Below are 15,921 nucleotides of genomic sequence, written 5' to 3' on the forward strand. Positions count from 1 at the left end.
TCATTACTCTTTTAGCCCTTTGATCTCAATGTGCAGGTTCCTGTGACATGTGTTGCTGGGTGGTCAAAAGAATTTGGTTAAAACCTAAATCAGCTACTGTCAGCTCTTTCTGTGCCCACGTACGCGAGTCTACCTTCTCTTCTGCCATGAGGATGAACCTCCTGTGCTCTGAGATGAACTCCTCCAGCAATGCACTGGACCCCAGCCTTTCTCCCTTCTTTATGCCATCGTTCATGTCACCATGAAAATGTATTTTCATTTTTCCGACCTTAAAAATAGAATTATCTTCCATGTGTTGACCTCATTTCATTCTTCCTTAAAATAATATTTATCAAAAGAGTTGTTTACCTTCAATCTTTTTTATTTCTCTTCCACTATCTCTTGAAGATACTCTTCCCAGGCCTCAACCTTCACAAAACTCTACTGGAACTGCTCTTACAGGATAAATTCCCTGTTGCTATCACCTATGTTCAATTCTCAGCCTTTGTCTTACTCTATTATATCAGTGAATGTAATGAAATTGATAACACTCTCTTTTTTCAGGCACTCCTACATTCTCTTCAATTTAAATGAAAAAAGTCATATTTCTCTCAGTCTAAATATATCTTTCTATTTTGTTGCATCCCTAAAAATGTACTTATAGAGAAATGAAACATTATTGACTTGAACATTCCCTAATGTTTGAATATGTAGGACATGCAAATATAAACCAGATTATTCTGCAATAAAGGAGATTAAAATCCACAGGGAGAAATAGTGAATAAGATAGTGAATGTAGTGTAAGATATAAAAAAGATATAAAAAATAAGATTAAAAGAAAAGTACAGATTTGGTGATTCTGAAATTTAAAAGAAAATATACTTCCAAGTGTGACTATAAGACAGACTTCTTATAGAAGATAGATTAAACACAGGACAGATTTGAATATGCAGAGACAAAAGAGGAAAGCATTCAAGAAATGGAAGAGAGGGGAAAGAGTTTGAGTAGACGTGGAAAGGAAGAAAAGTACCAGGCAGGTCACAGAAATAGCAAGCCAGTAGCCCTGTTTGTCTGGAAGTAAGATATATAAAGAACACAGGAAAATTTGAGTGGGATGTGGAGGTGTAAATTAAGTTTTGGACATCGTTAGTTAGAAATAGCAGGACAGTAAAGTGGAATTGTTCAACGTGAAACTGCATCAAGTTGAAGTTGGATTCAGATTTAGAAGTCTGCAGAATAAAGGCATTTAGAAAAGACATGCATAATCAAGGAAAAAGTGCAGAGAGATGAGAAGCAAAAGTGAAATTACTAAGCATTGGAGGTGACATTCTCAATACATGTAAGTTTGTAAATTTCTGTACAATCATGCATTGTTTAATGTTGGGGACATGTTCTGAGAAATGTGTCACTAGGTGATTTCATATTCATGAAAACATGAAAGAGTATACTTATACCCACTAAAAAGGTTATGACATCACTATACAATATAATCTTATGGGATCACCACCATAAATGCAGTCTGTCACTGACCAAACATTGGTATGCAGCACATGATTGTATATTCAATTTCACAATTAGCCAGTCAGCAAATATTTCTTAAATACCTTTTATTCTTTGGGTTAGGAATGTTGAAGCAAATCAAAGATGGAGACCCTGCCATTATTACTCATTTGTTCTGTAGAAGATAATAAACACATAAAGCAATCAGACACATCCCTATAACAAAATTTCAAGTATAGATAGAAATAAAATACATAACTGTGATAAGAACAATAGACAGTGATGGTTGGTTTTTTTAAATATCCAATAAAATAACTACCATTGGTGGAAAATACAGGTTTTTTGCTATTTAATGTCACCAAGCATTAGTAAAACCCCAATATTACAGGAGGGGGGAAGAAGATAGGCTTAGAGAATTTTAATTACTTCCCTGAGTTCCCACAACAACTCAAGTGGCAAAGCAAGAATTTGGATGCATGTCTGTCTAATTTAAAGACTATACTATAAACTATGGTGAATTCCTTTTCTCTGAATGCTTGCTTTATTCCTAAGAAGGTAATCTGCCATACCAGGTTCTGAAGGCATGTGCTCTAAGCTCATTTTCCTCCTATAATGATGAGCTTGATATCCACTACATTCTCTTCAGCCTACCCACAGTGACCATGAACACATGCTGGGAGCCAGACATTCGTTATCGTATCCATTTTCTATTGTCATATATCATACCACCCCTGAATTAAGTAGATTAGAATATAAACATTGCATTATTATCACAATTTCTTGGAGAGTTCTTCTGCTGGCTTTGCCTGCTACATTCATGTGGCTACAGTCAGCTGGTGACTCAGCTGGAATTGGTTAATCTGGGACCTCAGATTAACTCCTGTCTGGAAGAGATGAGGTGACTGGGCTTCTTTTTCCAAATGATATTTCATCTCAAGCTTTTGCATATGCTATAAGCATATTCTACCAGCATAAGAATGAAATTTGTAAATTCTCTTGGGATGGGGCTCAGAAATGATATATCTCTTCTGTCACAATCTATCAGTTCTTCTCATTACAGGGCCAACCTGAAGTTTTGAGATGATAAATTAAATTATACCTTTTAATAGGAGAAGATGAAAATAATGTGTATACATTTATTATCAGAATAGATTACCCTCTGACCACAATTATTACATTCCCCCACATGCAAATATATTTGCCCCCTCCTAAAATTCTGAAAAGGCTCAAACTACTATAACATCTAACTTAACATCCACAATCTCATAAAACTTCTTGGGTGCAGTTACCTTGCTTAAAATGCAAATTATCTGTTTTCATACATACAACATACAATAGTCGAAAAAGGAAGGACAGGATAATTTCAATAATCATTTCCAATAAGGAAAGAAAATAACAGGAGATGTATAGCTGTATCTATTTCACAGCAATTCTGAAATCCACACTGACACATGTTGCCAGGGTGTTCTACTCTAAACATAGAAAATGTTCAGTTTTACTTCTTAAGAATTGACCTCTAATCCACTATTCTGTGACTATTGGCTCCTACTCAGAGCTCCTGGTTATATCCTTTGAAAAGTCCTTTCTTCATCATAAAAATGACTCATGTTTACAGTTGAGTTGCTTCGTATCCTACTTGCCAGCTATAGAAAGTCTCAGAGGTATCATCTTTTAAGATGGAACATTCTTTGACTTTTCTAGCCCAGGCTGATACAATGCCCTTCAAACAATTATAGGTTTTCTGAAAATAAGATTGAGCTTCACTCCAAGCCCCCAAAACAATATGCACAATTCTTTTTGACTATGGTAGAGCACTGTAAAAAAATCACTTTTAGGGTTTTTTAAAAACCCTTTTGCCTAGTTTAGAAGATCTATCAGACAACATGTTAAATCTTTCCATGGTCTCAACAATGACTGTAATCACATACTTGTCAAGCTTTAACTAAGGTCACTTCTTTTTTAGGGAATATTTTCCTGGCTGGAAAGAATCAGATATGTATATAGTTTTTTTATTTCAACCCAACCAGTACATGTCCCACTATATTTATTTCAAGTTTTTCTTATAAACTTATATTGTTCCTCAATTTATTTCTCTCTTCCTGTAACATTACACACAATTAAAATAGGTCAATACTTTCAGTATTACCCAGAACATTTCCTAGCTTCCAAATTGTTATAGACAACAATACAAAACATGAGCATCTACCTTTTCAGCTTCCACAAATAACTTGTTTAAAACTCCACTAGCCTTAATAAGTAAATTTTCACTTTTTTCTAGTCTCTGCTGTTAATTATTTATATTTTTGTTACCAATGATACCACATGTTTAGAGACCGCCAATATAACAAAATTTTCTGAATTACTTTTTGATTTATGCATGCCAAACCACTCATCATTTTGGCTTAAAAAATATTATTTCTTAAGATTCTATGGGTTGACTGGGCAATGATTCTGGTCTTCAAACAATATAAATATATAGGGTTGGATTGATGGACCTTATAGTCAAAAAGGAACCAGCTGTAAGCTTAGTTGTGTTTGGATGCCACAAAAAGACACTACTCACAGTCAGGCAAGGTGGTCCATACCTATCATCCCAGTGACATAGGAGGCTAAGACAGGAGGATCATGAGTTCAAAGCCAGCCTTAGCAACTTAGTGAGGCCCTAAGCAACTCAGCAAGACTCTGTCTCCAAATAAAATATACAAAAAGGGCTGGGGATATGGCTTGATGGTTAAAGCACCCCTGGGTTGAATTCCCTGTACTAATGATGACCTTATTCATAAGTTTGGGAACTCACTTGGGATGGCTAGATCAAGGGAAATGGCTGGTCCTTCATTCTGTTTAGACTTCCATCATAGATTTCTTCACTTAATGGCAAAAATGGCCTAAGAGGGTGAGAGAGGAAGCAGCAAGCTTATTGAGGCCAGATCTTGGAAGTCACATGTCATCCCCTTTGTAGTCAAATCATTTCAAAGGATCAGCCTAGACTCAAGGGGTAAAGAAATAGATTCCACCTCTTCATGGAAGGATCTGAAAAGTACTTGTGATCATTTTGAATCCACTGAAGTCAGAAACTCAATATAGTCCATGGAATAAAGATGGCTTAATGGGATGTAAAGATTGAAAACTGTGGGACTATTAGAACCAAAGGTGACCATCTGAGTTACTGAAACAAGGAAAGCTTTATTTCCCACATTGGAGTAATTCAAGGCCAGATACTAAAAGAAATATAATGGTCTAAGATATACTTAGAAATTCAAAGCACACTTTGGCACTATAGTCTTTTGCATAATAATGACACCATGGCCTAAGTTAATTAAGCTATAGAATATTACTTTGGACTATTAGGTTTGTGTTTTTGACTATTACAATACTGAGGAATATACTCACTGATTAATAGTTATAATAGTGAAAATAGTAAGAGCCAATATATATTAAATATGTACCCTATACCTGTTCAATTAAATTAGAATTTTGAAAGGGAACACAGAATTTTAAAACTGAGAATAACAACTATCCTTTTCCTTCTTCTTCTTTTGGTTCCAGAGATTGAATGGAGGACCTTGTGCATGCTAATTTTGTGCATATCTACTGAGCTGCACCCCCAGCCCCAACAACCATCTTTACAATTCAATTCTCCTGAATAAACAATTTAACAAGAAGGTAAATGAAAAGTTTTCCTAAACTCCACATAGTTTTAAGTGACATAATTCTAATATTCCACATTTGCTAATTCTGTAACTTCCATAACTTCTCCAGTCTTCTAAGGACAAAACTAAATGCATATTGAGACAAATCATACTTGTAATACTGTTCTTGACTTCTTTCCTATCACTCTGTTTTGAAGAAATGTATCATTTACAAATTCAACATTATAGATGTGGTTCACACCCATATTTAAGGTATAATTGATATTGAGTAGAACTTTAAGTCATATCATTAAGATTACAAATCTAAAACAGATTAAAATAGTAAAGCTTGTATTGATTTAAAAAAAAAATCTACTTCTAATGTTACCAGTAAGTGAAATGAGAAATCTGTAGTTCCCTCCAGAACAAGATATTATGAGGTATTTGACCAACAGGTGTGATAACCCTGAAAACCTTCATGAAGAAACACATACTCAAGAAATTTGCAGACCAACAGTCACACCTACCTTGAAATGGAGCCTGTCCTTCATATGAAATGTTATATCCACTGCAACTAGGGAAGTTCATTTTTTAACTTACAAGATAAACTAATTTTATTAGCCAAGTGAAGCATACTCAAAATCATAAATGAGTGGAATTCCTTAGGTAAAAAATAGAGACAAACAATTTGGTCTAATAAGACATGGAAATTAAAATAAGAATCTTACTAAGAGAAAAACAATGAAGTGTAGAGGTTAAATATTGGAATGGTGATAAGGAATATTTACAATTTCCTTTCCAGGGTATCTCTAAGAATTGGGAAACCTGAAAAAAATTTAAAAGTTGCTCATCTAACTCCAAGTTAAATGATTATAATACAGTTTTCTCTGTGACAAAATGAAATAATAACCAGAGGTCTTTCTCTAGCTATGCTCAGTCAGCCATCAATGACTTATAAAAACTAGGCCCAGAAGTAACTACTGACATTTCTGAGTGATCAATGAAACTCTAGGCATAGCCAATTTTGTCTTTTTGACACCTTCACAGCTTTGTGCAAAACTACCACACATATCCCAGTTACTAGAACATTACCATAATTGCTGTTAAACCACTCACACATTTCTTCCAGCCAAGACTTCCAAAAGTCAAGACCAGGGATAGAGGCCCAGTTCCTCACATACATTCTTGGTTAGGTTCACAGTATTTGGTATAGCACAAGGGGAAAGGAATTAGGTAAGAACTGGACTGAGAGAAGCTGATTTCTAATGAGACAGAAAAAGAGTAGTCTCGGAAAATGTCTCTTACATTATTTGCTCTGAATAGTCTTTGAAGTTGTCTAAATTCAGTAAGCAAAATGATCTGATGGTCAAACTGAACATAATGAGATCTCCCAGGCCCAGAGTTAGGTACAGGGCTGGGTAGACATTACAGATAACCCAGAGGAAGCCTAGACAGTGAAGATAGACATTTGGAGTCCTAGTGTGTTACCCAGAGTCCTGCTTCCCAGGCAATCCTGTTCCATGTAACCTCTGTTCCCAGTTAGATATTAATTCAGATATAATTTAACTTATCTTATTTTTATTTATTTTATTCTATTTTATGGTTCACTGCTCTTACTCATCCTGTGCTCTTTATATTTTAATTTTAGATTTCAATCAATATTCAAAACATTGCCCATGATGGTATCTACTAAAATCTGTGAAAACTCAAAACAAGGGCAAATTTAGAATAATAGCAAATAGCATATAATGTAAGTTAGCTCAATCAAGGTCTATTTTGGAGCCTGTAAAATAGGCTGGTTTCTTCAGAGCAGAGCACATTCAAGGTCCAGAAAGCAATAAAAACAAACTATAATGATATTTTTCCTTTCTTTCAATTTGGAATGCATTGTATTTCTGAGACTACCTTGTTCTACCTCATTAAAAATCAGTTCTCTCAGTCCACATCTTACCCCTCTGCTTCCTGCTGGTGTCTCTATGGTCATTTTCTTGTTTTTGCCCTTAAAGCAGATGGTCCTCTAAATCCTTATTCCTAAGCATCATCATTAAATTTTACATTACTGCCTGGTAAGAAATGTAACTGAAAAATAGTCTTTGACACAGTTTTCAAGCTCTGGTCACGAAATGTAAGGTATGCAATGTAATGGCTCATAGATTCCAAACAGAAAATGAGGTGAAGTCAGCCTTTATAACACTCTGCTCAGCTCCAACTAAGTAAATGCCACAATTTTACACATTTTGTACATTTCCTAGAAAAAACATCTACAACTTCCATATCAAGAACTGAATCTTCAAAAATCAGCACACCAACAAATTTTTAAAGTGACATTTATTCACTAAATCTGGCTTTTCTCTTAAGAATCTTGAATAAAGAAAAATGATTATTTCTCCCTTTTCCTCCTCAAAAGTTAAGCATATCATTTATAATTGAGTTATTTTTGTACCTATTAATTAGAGTAAGTAGTCTGATTATAGTAAAGTATGATTTCAGATGTCATCATGAAATTGTTGTTATTAAGAACATTTTTTCACTCTAAGATTTTGTGTCATTTCACCAAAAAATTAAGTGTTAAATGATGCTTCACGTAAGAAATGCAGCTAATAGAAAACTCCTTTATTTAAAAAAATGGCAAAAAAATAAGAGTCTTACCTTAGCCCAACTTATTTGCCATGAATCATCTTTCTACACAAAACAATGAGTGTTCCTGGCTATTTGACAGGGCCCATAGAACTGCCTAATAAACAGAAGAGAGGTGTAGCCTCCTCTTCAACAGGTGAGTTGTGACTGTGATTTAGAAGTAAAAACGATTAGGAAGCAAAAGGTCATATTTTAGACTGTTTGATTTACCATGAAAGCTCAGAGTTCTCAGGATCTAGCAAATGAAAATAGAATGGAATCTCTGAGGAAACTTGTACCAAATAAACTTACAAGCCTGGATCAGAATTTTTAGGAGAGAGAAGGGAAAGCATATGGAAATGGTAGGAGACCTTCAAGGATACATAAAATTATAAGAGGTTATGAGGGGCAAGGGGGAGGGAAAAAAAAGGGAGAGAATTGAACAACAGCAGGGGAGGTAGAGAGGGAAGATGGGAGGGGAGGGGAGGGGAGGGGGGATAGTAGGGGATAGGAAAGGTAGCAGAATACAACAGTCACTAATATGGCATTATGTAAAAATGTGAATATGTAACAGATGTGATTCTGCAATCTGTATTTGGGGTGAAAATGGGAGTTCAAAGCACAATTTGAGTCTAATGTATGAAAGATGATATATCATGAACTATGTAATGCGATAAATAATCAATAAAAAAATTAAAAAAAAAAAAGTTCCAGGAAACTTTTATATACCTTCCTCCTAGAGCTGTGCTTTGAGGTTGATTATTCATGATATAGTCATTTGGACAATCTGTTGGGAAAAGCACTGTGAGGGAACATTCAGAATGGATGTAGGACACCAAAAACCATCTTTAGCTTCTTGGTTTGTTTCAGAGGCTCCTGGTTTTGTCAGAGATTATTCACGTAGCTATAGTCAGCAGATGAATTGGCTGGGAATGTTTAATCTGGGACCTCAGATAAAATGCCTAGAATAGGTGGGATAACTTTTTTTTTTAATTTCCACATTACTAGCAATGCATTTCTGAATGGGAAATATTGTGGCATCAACAGCCTCTTGCTTGGAATTTTAGAAGCCAAATGGGACCTTGGTAGTGACAGAGACACCAGTGACATTTGTACTGGTTTCATTTACCCCTGACTCTGGGTAACAGTCAATTTATTCAGAGGGAACTACTATAAAACATGAGTCAACTTTCTCAAAATACCAGGTTTAGATAAAGATCTGCAGCAATTCCTACCCAGGTGGGTAGTTTTGAAAGCTCCAGCATCAGGGTGGCAGTCCTTACAGACTTGGGCACCTAGAGATGCTGAGCACAAACTAGACTGGTACTGAACCAAGAAGGAAAATGAGACAGAGCAAATGAAAAGATATCTTGAAAAGATTTATAATCCAGTATCTTCTTTAGAACTTAAAAAGAAAGTCTCTCTCTTCTTTTTTTTTTTTAATTTTATTGTTGGTTGTTCAAAACATTACATAGTTCTTAATACACCATATTTCACAGATTGATTCAAGTGGGTTATGAACTCCCATTTTTACCCCGTATACAGATTGCTGTGTAGTTTTTCAATTTATTAATTTATTTACGGTTTTTTTTTGTTTTTTTTTTGTTTTTGTTTTTTGTTTTTTGTTTTTTTTTTTTGCAGTGGATTGAACCCAGGGAGGGCCTCACACTTGTTATGTAAGTGCTCTATCCCTGAGCTACATCCTGTGCTTGATATTTTTATTAAAATCACTCCCAATAGTCTTATCATGCATGTTCTTTATTCTCCTTCCATCTTAGATATCTACTCATTATTATCTTCTAAATGTTTCCAAATGGATTTCACAAAAGTCAATATAATTATTTCTTTTCTGTTTGCTATTCCTTTCTTCATTTATTGACTGGATACTTGTTATCAGGTCTCCAAGAATAATACTGCAGAAATGTCCATATAAATTTCCACTAAACAAACAGATTCTAGGTCTTCAAAAATGCCACCATATGGTTATTCATTCATCTCCTTTCTCCTTTTAAAACAACCTATATTTGTGCTGCCAGTGTTGATGATTTCTTCATCTTTGCTATTTGGCAGAATTTTATTGTCTTAATGTAATCAATTTCAAGGATTCCTAATCTTTCTCTCCTATAAATTGAATAAAACATAGGAATACAGATGAAATTCACTTCAAGTTCAAAATCAAAATTGAACACAGTCATAGTTTAATCAGTTTTTAAATAGCAGTCATGCAATTGATCTCTTTTGGGTTCTATTATAAAAATTTCTAAATTTTGTTTCTGCAAGTAAGATCCATGAAACACTGAAACACCTCTAGGAAGTGACTATCAAATTGATGAACTGTCTTTTGGGAAATGGGCACTCTCATATGTACATTATTGATAGACAGGCAAAAATCACACAATCCCTATTAAGGACAATTTGGTATATCTACCAAATTATATATTCTTTCACTCTTTGACAGATATCATTCCTAGAAATTTATACCACTGTTATATAAAGATTTTTCAGTGAAACATTGTTTTTTCTTTTCAGAAAGGACTGGTTAAATAAATTATGGAATGGGAAGTCATAAAAGGAATGAAAAATTATCTTTAGGCTATATGGAATAATTTCTCAATAATGAATGAAAATGGTGAAATAGATTTCTTGAAGGAGACAAGAATCACTCTTTTCTGTCTTTTTATATAGTTTCAATCTGAAATCATGTAAATTATTTTACCTAATTAAGAAAGAAATAATTTTTTAAAAAAATATTAAAAATCAATGGCTGAGCCTGGGGTTGCGGCTCAGCGGTATTGCACTGACCTAGCATGGGCGAGGCCCTGGGTTCGATCCTCAGCACCACATAAAAATAAATAAATAAAGGTATTATGTCCAACTATAACTAAAAAATACATATTTTTAAAAAATCAATGGCTGTTAATTGAATAAACACTAGAACAAAGAAATCTGTCATATTGTTAATATACCCAACCAGAAAGGAATTATCTCAAGTGATATTAAAGAAAATATTTGACTGTATATCCCTAATGGCATATATTCAAAAGGCAAAACACAAGAAATCTTAGCATTAGACCCAGTGGCCTTGTTGTTATTATTAATAATTGTATTTTAACTTTAAAACAATTATGATACATTATAGCATAAAGTAAATAAGTAATTATGTTCATGCTTTTAAGTGAGCCCTTCAGCATAAGAGAAAAATGTGTAAAACTTTTCAACTATTTTAAATACCACACTGTAATCTGAATTTGATTTGGAAAGATCAAAATGAAATAATGACCAATCTTTTTAATAAACAAGCATATTTTCTAGCTTTGAAAAAAACTTAGCAGCAAGATAACCTAGTAACAATAAGCCCTCCTGACACCCAAACTGGCTTATAACTATAATTCTTCATTCGAAGAAAAGGACTCCATGGGAAAACAACTGATGCTAAGGTTAACAAAGAAAAGAAGATCCTAGCACATCGTTATGTTCAAGATATGAAAACAGGCATCTCACCTTATCTGTGTCAATTTGAAGTAATTTTTAACAGTCTTAGGTGGTAGCATTTGAGCATCCAAAAGATAAACAATTGAATCCAATGGACATACAAGAAGTTGTGAATATGTGTGTAGTTGCTAAGACAAAATTTGAATATTTATTACATGAAAATTGATAACTGAAGGGAAAGAATTGCACTGTTATTCTCTCCTTCATATATAAATTCTATTACAGGATTACCATATAGTTGATAAGGCAGAGTTGTTTTTCAAAATGGAATTCTGGCTAGTAAATGCATAAGAAGTTATTGAAATTAGATCCTGCTATGATCTGAGTGTTTTGCTCCTCAGAAACAGACATGTTGAGATCTAATCCACAACGCAATATTATTAAGAGCTGAGCCTTTGGGAAATGACAAAGACATCAGATCTCTGCACTCATGAGCAAGATTAGTGTTCTTATAAGAAGCCTGAGGGAACTTGCCTGCCCTTCCACCTGTGATCACACATAGAAGGCACCCCCTGTGAGTAACAGACCCACTATATGCACAGTTTGTGGGCCCTTGGATCTTTGACTTTCAAGCCTCTGAAATTGTGAGCAATACACTTCTATTGTTTATAAATTACCCAGTCTAAGTATTTTGACAGACCCCATTTTGCAATTCCTAATGAGATAATCTAGCAGGTAATGATAGATTGATATATTATAGAGATTATAAAATGAAAGTTGATGGAGAACTTTATAGTGGAAGTATCAAGTTTTCACCAGAAAATCACTCTGTGATCAATCTGAGCATCACTGAAATTGTGAAAACAAAAGATAGCATGTGGTTCTTCATGTGATGCAGTAAGAAGTATTGCCAAAAGTTATTGAACATGAACCTATTCAATCTCTAGAACCAATGACCAGTGACAGGAGGCAAATAAAAGAGAGGACATATTGGGGATAGAAGAACACTTACATGACACTAAGAAGAAGTAATTAGCCAAATACAGAACATGGGAGTTTCTTCAAAACAGATAATCTGTTTTCTCCAACAAATGAGTAGCATGCAAACAAGTGGGTGGTGGTGAACTATAATAGAATGAAGATTTAAGAGCATGAATAAACAAATGCAATGGGAGACCTATGATCTTTAATGGGAAAAATGCATGTTTTCACTAATTCTAAATAAAACTTAGCATTTCCTTTGATTTTGAAAATAGACAACAAGGCTGCAAAGCTATAATCACAGTACATGTCATTTTGTTGCAGAGATCAGATATTTTTGTATCACATTATAGACATTGTAGAAATCTCATAATACAGTTTAAATTTACCATAACTTTGAAATTATGGTAGTTAATGAGATCTGATTCTGGATCTTGTTATTTAATATGTTAATAAATTCTGTCTATTGATACATTGTAAATTTGTTTATTAAATACTTTGACAAGAATTTCAACATAAGTCATTCCCTCTAATCCTATGTTTTTATGTTATACATTTATAAACTGTTTCTAAAATTATTCAATATGCTTCACCAGATTGCCATGGTATGTATCCAGGTACACCTGGGTGTGTTCACCTTCACACATGTGCACACGCACATGTGCACACGCTCACACACACATACACACACACACACACAAATGTTCAGGAACCCTACAAAACTGTCTGTGGACAGGGGTTGTGGCTCAGTGGTAGAGCGCTTGCCTTGCATGTGTGAGGCACTGAGTTCAATCCTCAGCAGCACATAAAAATAAGTAAAGTTATTGTGTCCATCTACATCTAAAATAAAATTTAAAAAACCAAAACTCTCTGCATCCACCTGCCACCAGTAAAACATCCATTATACCCAGGAGTCTGGAATCTGCAATTAGAAGGCCACTGCTTCATATTACATGATTGAACTAGAAATGCTTATCCTGACAATACTTGGAAAGAAAACACCAACTCCAACAAACAGAAAATTGCATTCCCTAACTCTGTTTCTCAAAATTCAAAACAAACAAATAGTATGTTTAGGGTTTTGGGGGTTTGTAGTTCAAAGTTTCAAAGGTAAGAACTTTGCCCAGCCTGTGTGGACTCTAGGTTCAATTGTCAACACCACACAAACACATACATGCAAACAAACAAACAAAAAGAAACCAGAAACACTTTAAATGACAACATATATGCAACCTCTTAATTCACACTCATTAGTGTGTTGGTGTAGTCTATATTCAGCTTATTACTTCATCCTTGCTTTAGCTTACTTAAGCTTTCCATTGAGTTTCTTCTGCAGGCTACCAAATGGCTCACTTCCCTGCTTCCCTTTACTAGTTCTCCCTCCTTATTCTGCATCAACTACAAGCATCGGTCCTAAGGATCAACCATGGCTCTGGAACACTTTAGCTGTAGATCACTTCTAGATTACATACACACCTCAGAGATAGTGTAGGTTTTGTTTCAGACTGCTGCAATAAAATGAATATTGCAACAAACCGATTCACTAGGATTTTTCAGTTTTCCAGTGCACATAAACATTATATTCACAGTATAATGTAGTGTATTAAGTGTGCAGTAACATTATGTCAAAAAATGTTCATAACTTAATTTAAAAATACCTTATGATTGAAAATGCCAGAGATCATCTGAGGCTTTGGTGAGTCACACTCTTTTCAGTGGTGGAGGGTCTTGCTTTAACCTTCACAGATGCAGACTGATCAGGTGGTGGTTGCTGAAAGTTGAGATAGCTGTGGCACTTTCTTAAAATAGACAACAAAGGTTTCTGCCTCTCCTGTTTGTGAACAATTTCTCTGGAACCTGTGATGATGTTTGATAGCATTTTACCCACAATAGAACCTCTTTCAAAATTGGAGTCGATTGTCTCAAACCCTCTGAAACTGAGCAAGGATTTGCTGCCTGACATGCATAAAAACCAGTACCATGGCTCTGGTTTTGCAAAAAGAAAGAGCTTGATGGTAGGTTGACCTATAAGGAGAGAGAAGGCAAGCTCAAATCTCAGCCCAGGTTAAGGAAACAGAGGCCTGATTCATAGTAATTGGAGACTTGGTAAAATATTCCACACCTGGTATGCCAAGCATGGAATCAGGTGGAATTTGTGAGTACTTTGTAACTAGGGAATTTTTAGTCACTGTTTTTCTGACCTATCCTAGTACTGTGGACAGCTCTCCTGGCTTTGAAATTCAATCCTTGAGACTCTGGTCTTCTTTGGGTTCTGCTCAATGCTCCTCAGCTACATTTGTTTCTGCCCATCTCTCAAGATCTGCACCTGTGTCCTGAAGTTCAACTCGCATACAGGGAAGTTGCTGTTCTAATGCCCGATTTCAATTGCTACCACTGTATCAATAAGTGGATATAATATTCTAAATCTTTGTTGTCATTTCAACAGCATCTTCACCAGGAATAGATTTTATCTCAAGAAATCATTTTATCTACTCATTCTTAAGAAGCTATGTCTCATTTATTCAAGGTACCATAAATTTCAGCAATTCAATCATATCTACTGGCTCCATCTCTAATTCTTTCGTAATTGCTACTACATCTGCAGTTTTTCCTCCAATTAAGTCTTAAGCCCTTCAAGTTCATCCATAAGTGCTGGAATCAACTTCTTCCAAACACCTTTAATGTTATTTTGACCCACTCCCATGAATCAATGAATGTTCTTAATGGCATCTAGAATAGTAAATCCTTTCCAAAGGTTTTATTTCCTTTTCCCAGATCTATCAGAAGAATCACTATCTAGGGCAACTATAACCTCATAAAGTTTATTTCTTAAATAATAAGAAATTGAAAGTTTAAATTGCTCCTTGATCTGTGGCTTAAAGAATGGATGTTATGTGCACATGCATGAAAACAACATTAATCTCATTGTATATTTCCATCAGAGCTCTTTAGTGATAAGGTGCATTGTCAATGAACAACACTATTTTGAAAAAACTCTCTGAGCAATAATTCTCAACAGTGGGCTTAAAATATTCTGTGAACCATGCTGTAAATAGATGTGCTGTCAGCTTTGTTGTTCCATTTATAGCACACAAGAATAGACTGAGTATAATTCTTAAGGGCCCTAGGATTTTCAGAATGTTAAATGAGCATTGGCTTTAACTTAAAGTCACCTGCTGCATTAACCTCTGGGTTCTCTGGAGGAACAGAATCAACAGGAAGTATAATTATAAAAGGGGGACTTGTTAGGTTGGCTTATGCAACCTGAGCTGGATAGTCCACAATGGCTGTCTGCAGCCTGCAGAGCTGGAAGAACCAGTAGCTGCACAGTCCATGAGGCTGAGGCCCCAGAACAGGAGGGATCAATGGGTGCTACTCTAGTCTGACACCAAAGGCTTCTGGAGAATCTGCTTTGGAAGAGTGAAGAAGTAAGAGTCCAATATTCTCAAACAATCACAGTAGCAATCAAGAACCTGTTCAAGAAGACTTGAGCTTGCATCTGCTGCTATTTCCTTGTTCTTCCTATTTTAATTCCATCCAAGCCATCATCCTATTGGTCAGAGCTGCAAACACTTAGGAAAGTTCTCCATTTCAGTTGGCTATCCCACATGCCAATCATTCCTAGACACACCCATAATCATCTTAATCCTTGGCATCTCTTACTCCAATCAAGTTGATAATTAAAATTAGCCATTACAACCCCTAACAAGAGAGGCAGATTGTCTTTGAAACTTTGGAGCTAGACTGTCTTCTTCTTTCTAGCCATGAACATCCTGGATGGAAT

The sequence above is a fragment of the Spermophilus citellus genome, assembly GCF_964194105.1.
Source record: "Spermophilus citellus genome assembly, chromosome: 10".
Taxonomy (NCBI): Eukaryota; Metazoa; Chordata; class Mammalia; order Rodentia; family Sciuridae; genus Spermophilus; species Spermophilus citellus.